Here is a 6874-nt window from a genome sequence, read left to right as displayed (position 1 = left end):
TTTTGTACTTATATCACATTATAGGAACTGGTGTATTAGACAGAGTAATACGGCTGAAGGAATTCCAATTGCAGCAGCCACGTCGTTCGGTTTAACGATTTGATCGGATTTTAGAGAAAACACGGAGCTGCTGCATAGAGGAGGAATGAGCTTGCGTACAGACCACTTCGTTGACATGTTGAAATACCACTCTGCATCTCTCGCGACCGGGCAGAATTGCATATTGCTTTTGGTCATGCGCGTAGATGTATCAATATTCATACCGTTGATTTGGCCGTCGCAAAATACGGATATCGCGACGGTATTGCAACAGCGGCGTCGCGGCATGCTTATTATTGTTACACCCGATATCATGTACCGTTCATTTCGCGTATTCCTCTCACAATGATTATTTTGTCCGCGGAAAGTCGAAGTGTGCGTTAACACGTTAAAAAATATAGTGCACAAAAATGCAAGGAGGCAAGTTACTAGCGATATTACTTTGACGGCAAGAATCTAATGATAGTATTTTAAAGATAGATTTTTTTTATAAAGATATCTTGAGAACGATCTTTAAAATAACTTTGAAAGCAACGACCGATTTCCTTCACTTACGAACTGTTATTGGGAGTACACATTAGTTCGGTCTGTTTTTTTGTGGTCAAAAATGCATTTATTTCAGAAAATGAATGAACAGATTAATCAAAGTATTGTCCGTCACTGGCTACTATTTTTTCCCATCTCTCAGGCAATTTTCGAATTCCATCTTAAAAAAACGTCTCGTCTTTTGAAGCGATCCAAGTTAGAAGCCAATTTTCGATTTCTGCGAAAGAAGTGAACCGGTGACCTGCCAAATCGTGCTGCATCCGTCGGAACAACCAGTAATCAGAAGGAGCAATGTCCGGCGAATACGGCGGGTGCGGTAAAATATCTCACTTGAGCGTTTCCAAATAATTTTTTACGACTTTTGCGACATGAGGCCGAGCGTTATCATGCAGAAGAATAACTTTATCATGTCTTTGCTCATATTCCGGCCGTTTTTCTCGTAATGCACGGCTCAAACGAATCAATTGTATCCTATACCGATGGCCCGTAATGGAATCGCCAGGTTGTAGTAGCTCATAGTATACAACACCCTTTTGGTCCCACCAGATACACAGCATGACCTTCGAACCATGAATATTCGGCTTTGGTGTTAATATTGAGGTCGATGACAACGATTGACCGGGCATAGCGTAATATTTTTTCTTCTTGGGGTTATCGTAGAATATCCATTTCTCATCCCCAGTCACAATCCAATATAAAAAACCCTTTCTTTGTTGCCATTGAATCAGCTGCTCGCAAGTAAAAAATCGCCTTACAACGTCTCCCTGTTTCAATTCATAAGGCACCCAATTGCCTTGCTTGTGAATCATTTCCATGGATTTCAATCGTACGGAAACTGTTTGTTGCGTAACTCCCAAAGATTCTGCAAGCTCTTCTTGCGTTTGACTCGGATCTTCATCGAGTAATGCCTCCAATTNAAAAAATTCTTTGTCTTCGAATTTTTTTGGCTGTCCAGAGCGAGGCTTATCTTCAACGCTGAAATCACCATTCTTGAAACGTCGAAACCATTCCTTACATGATTTATCAGTTGGAACATTGTCACCATAAACTTCTACAAGCATTCGATGCGCTTTAGCTGCACTTTTCTTCCAACTAAAGCAGAAAACTAAGATCTCCTGCAAATGCTGCTTAGTTAACACAAAATTTGACATATTCAACACAGTAAAAAACAGGGGTTTTGTATGAAACTCAAAGCGATATAAATTGAATATTATTGACAGATGTCTAACTTCTGTGAAACCACCGAAATCAGCTGTCACTATGAAACATTCAGAACAGCCAGAGCCATTTTTTTAAAACGGACCGAACTAATTTGTACTTCCAATATAATAAAAGTGGTATTAGCGAATACGGCATAATTCTATGTAACTCTATATTAAGGCATGATTCGAAATTTGGAAATAATTGTTTTCTTTCGCGATATACTTCATTTCTGAGAAAACAATCGAGATTTCGTTGATTACTTACATCTACGACAATTCTCGTTTTTTAATTTGAATCATTATCTATATTTATGATAGCGAAGTAAATGCACGCTAAATCATAACATAATATTTGAACATTTAACTTGCTGAGGGAATAAAAGTTATTAACGTCATCAAACGATTATTGATAAATTGATAATTCAACTTTTATTATCATATCGTCGAAAAGTAGTTTTGGCGAGACAAGAAGTCGATACACAATATCTCCACAAAAGTTAAGAGTAAAAACGTTTAAGAACGCTTGTTTTTGTACAGTGTCATGGAATTGTTACGTAAGAATTTCGAATAATGAAATTATTTCATTTTGATTACAAAACAAAATTTCATTGTCATTTCTAAAGAAATTCTCATGTATCTAATACAATTTTATTAATAATACAATATAATACGATCGAAATAAAAGTTACAAGTTGAGAAGATATATAACTTGAAATCAAGTGTCGAACAACGGTCGCCGCATGACATTGCATCCAACAATTAAACAAATATTTTTGTAACAATATTATGAACGTAATGTATAGATTGATACTTTTTTAAATGAAATAAGTAGTTGCTACATAGCGTTGCTAGAATGATAAGAAACGACAGTATATAATCTTGCAATATATATAAATATACGCAACACGTATATGTTGGAAAGTTGTCAAAGAACAATTGAGAAATTTGCAAATGATTTCCAAGACGATAGCAATATTAAACTTGAAATACAAAAAAAGATGTTGAAAGAATATAAAAAAATAAGATTAGCATATGAAAAACTTGTGAAACAACTAACAAGAGATAATGATATAAAAGAACAGAAAAATCGACTGCTGAAGGAAATCTTGGATTTTACAAAATAAAAACATACATATAAGTATTTACGGATTAAAACAGTTTCTAGTATTATCATTAGTTTCTAGTATTATTATTAGCATTAGTTTGGAGTTTTCGTTTTCGTCCTATTACTTTAACGAATGTGATATATTTCAGTATTAATATGAAAACTTTGTTTTTCGTTTTGTTCTGGACAAATTAATGAATATATTTATGAATAATGTTATATATAACAATAAGACATAATAAACTAAAATACATGTTGTTACAATGAAATTGTTTATTGTCATTTGATCTTTTGTAAATATTATTGTGTAGCAAATAATTGACATAATGCGTCACGTGTATGCATACCATTCTCTAATTCCCTTGGCACATCATTATCGACAATAATATATAAATTTTGTGCTTCGATATCAGGATTTTCATTATTCATTGGCGATTCAAACAACTCTAATTCCCGCATATCTGTCCTATTGTGTAACACATAATAAACATATATTACTTGTACCATTCTTATTTTGTCCTTTAATTTAAAGTGATATAACTGTCGAAATCATTGTTTAAGACAACCAATTGCGTTTTCAATGATTATTCGACATGGACTTAAGGGGGTAACCTGGTGTAGCAACTTCAAAAAATCGATTTTTTTTTGCTTAATTTGCTTAATGATAGTTTTTTACCTCTAGAAAATGTTCCCGAAGTCTCAAAAATAAATTCAAAATTTTGCGGATCGAAACAAGCTCGCTAAGTACGCATGCGTAAGCGTTCCCAGAGGCCCCAGAGCCACAGTGCTCACGAGAGTTTTAAAATGCCTTTAGGAACTCTTGTAGTCTGTTGGTAATCTTGTAAGCATTATATACATCAATGTCAAAATGTCAAAAAAGAAAAGAAACTTGGTGGCAAGGGTAAACTAACTGACACCTTGATAAAAAAGCTTACCTTACAAGCCCCTTACAAAATACTACGGCCTCGCAATAATGAGAAATCCAGAATCTGTGGAAAATATGCAAAGAGATATAATGGCCACATATTTGCATAGTATATCGACTGATAAGAAATCAAGACATGAAAATTGTCCTTCTGCTAAAGATTCTTGGTGTAAATTTCGATGCGCCGAAAGCCTAGGAGTTCCATACACTCACCCAGAGCCTTTACATCCAGTTGTAGCTGAGAGTATATTACCTATATACAAAGACTTATTGAGAAAAGATTTACTTGAAAGATTTAGGCGGCTTCACTCAAAATGCCAATGAAAGCTTTAACTCGCTCATTTGGCGACTAGCCCCTAAGCATCTACATTGTGGACGAAAGATTATCGAAATCGCGGCCTATTTAGCAGCAACTATGTTTAATGAAGGTTACTTGTCATTGCTAGGAATCATGTCAGAAGTTGGCATTATAATTGGAACGACCTGCAGAAATTTTTCTGATAAAGTTACTCAAAGTAGAGTCACTTCTCAGAATCGTCGAAGTAAAAGCGCTAATAGGAAAATCGGTTTGCTGCACAAAGAACAACAACTACAACAAAATGAACTTTATGAGGAGGTAGAAGGTCTTCTGTATGGTCCAGGGATAGCTGATTGATAATAAAGTTGAGGTAAATAAAAAAAAAATAGTTTATCAACCTTTTTTCTTGTTCGAAAACTTTAAACGTGTTTATCTCTAAACTATGTTTTTGAAATTGGCGTGCAGTATAACTCAAACAACTTTTGAGATATCAATATGATTTTTTTTTCAATTAAAGATAATTGAATTGTCTTATAGTTATACCGACAATTAGAACTAAAACAATTGTTTATAAAAAGTTATAAACAATATTACGCGCAAAATTTAGGCCAAAAACAAAAATTTAGTTTTAAGTTGAAAATTTTTCAATTTCTTTTTTTTTTTAATGTTTCTTTGGTATAACTAGAAACTACATTCATATAGTTGACAAAAAAATTTTTTTTTTATTCATATTATTTTACGAGGTACTAGACTGCACGCCGTTTGGGAAGCATTTTCAAAGGCGCCTTCGTATATGTGCTGTCACTTGGTCAATTATTGAGATAAATAAACGAAGAAATTAATTCATACTCTTCAATATATGTACAATAAACTCTGTTAATTGCAAAAATATATATTCAGTAGTTTCGTCAATAAAAAATCTCAAAAAAGTGCTTATTTTTTGCGTTCTACACCAGACTACCCCCTTAATTTGCGATTAAAAAGTCTTTGTATATGTGTCAAGTGCCCATTGTCTCTATATAATACTATTAACTCCCTCAGTCAAGGGTATGCACTATCACCCAATAAGAAATAAGTATCTGTAACAGAAATACTTATAATGGATATCAATTATTATATTCAGGATTCTTAATTACATCTTTTATCATGTTGTACTTCATACCTCCACAAAGTTCATACAGATTGTCATATATCGGTGAGTTTCGAAATATTCTTGCATCATGCAAAGAACCTGGATATCTTATAAAAACATCCATAAATTTCATGTTATGATTAACACATCTTTGAATGTGCAACGGAAAATATTGTTTGTGATTTATGTATAATTCGGGATCTTTCATTGGTTTGTAAATTCTGACATGAGAATTATCAATAACACCTGGAGATGAAATATCATTTATGAGTATGTAATAAAGAAAATATAAAGTATATAAATATAAAGTATATATATGTTAATTTATTACCGATTATACCATGAAATCCTTTTCTTTATTCTCTTCAAAGAGTAACAGTTTCTAGTTTTTTAGCTGCGGTGGAATATTTGATGTAATTAGGCGCAAGAGACATAATAAATTATGTTACTCTACTAATAACTTGATATAAAATGTTAATTGTTATCCCAAATTTGTTTGCTACATCTCTATATGATGCACTTTCGTGACCAACAAACCATAGGAAACATAGGATATATAGTTTGTCCGGAAAGTAATGTCAGTGAGTCGATTAAAAAAACATTTATTGAACTTTTCGTTACAACACACCAAAATTCTTCAAAATAGGCTTCTTCTGCGTTGACACATCGGCTCCAGCGAGTTTTCCAGGCATCGAATGCGCCACGGTAGGCCTTCTCCGGAATGTCCTTTAAAGCCGTGGTGCAAGCTGCTTGGATCCCCTCAATGGTCTCAAAATATTTTCCTTTCATGGGTCCTTTCAGGCGTGGAAACAGAAAGAAGTCGGGGGGAGCGACGTCCGGACTGTACGGAGACTGTGGAATCGTTGGCATCCCCTGCTTTGGCCAGGTAGTTGGTGACGAGTAAGGAGCTGTAGGCCGACGCGTTGTCGTGATGCAACTTCCAGTCCTTTGCGATGTCCAGCCGGACGCGTTAAACCCTGCGTTTCAGTCTCTTCAGCACTCTGACGTAAAATTTAGCGTCCACAGTTGTACCAGGTGGTACAAACTCGTGATGGACCATCCGACGCGGGCTTCGTCGTTGACCTCTTTCCGGCCTTCCAAAAAATCTTGTGCCACCGAAACACTTGCTGATCCGACAGGGCATCTTCTTTAAAAACTGTGATTATTGGAAGCTCTTGATCATTGGAAGAGTTTCCGCCGCGGTCTTATCAAGTTTAATGCAAAACTTGATTGCCATCCTTTATTCTAACGAGTGCTGCATTTTTACTTGCACGAGGTCACAAAACANTTTCGCTGCGGTCTTGCCAAGTTTAACGCAAAACTTGATCGCCATCCTTTGTTCTAACGAGCGCTGCATTTTTATTTGCACGAGGTCACAAAACAACTTCCACGGAAACGTATGTCCTTACTATGCGGCTGGCGGGAGAAGACTGAGTGACTCAACATTCGTTAGCTGACTTCCCCCTCTACAATTCCCAACCGATCCGAGTGCACTTTGACGGTTAGTTGCGTGAAAAAAAATCACTGACATTACTTTCCGAATAAACCCTGTATGTTTATCAGCTGTAACTTTTAAACGTCCTACCTGATCTGAAATATAATATATATTAATTTATAAATATATATA

General features: G+C 35.1%; 1 pseudogene; it reads right to left on the bottom strand.

The window, feature by feature from the left end:
- Positions 1-3192: 3192 nt before the first annotated feature.
- LOC106748299 lies at positions 3193-5601 on the bottom strand (annotated as a pseudogene).
- Between the last annotated feature and the right edge of the window lie 1273 nt (positions 5602-6874).

This window comes from Dinoponera quadriceps, unplaced genomic scaffold, assembly GCF_001313825.1.
Source record: "Dinoponera quadriceps isolate SergipeBrazil2010 unplaced genomic scaffold, ASM131382v1 scaffold2798, whole genome shotgun sequence".
Lineage (NCBI taxonomy): Eukaryota > Metazoa > Arthropoda > Insecta > Hymenoptera > Formicidae > Dinoponera > Dinoponera quadriceps.
The sequence above is the reverse complement of the archived record's forward strand: the minus strand, read 5'-3'. Positions and strand labels throughout refer to the sequence as shown.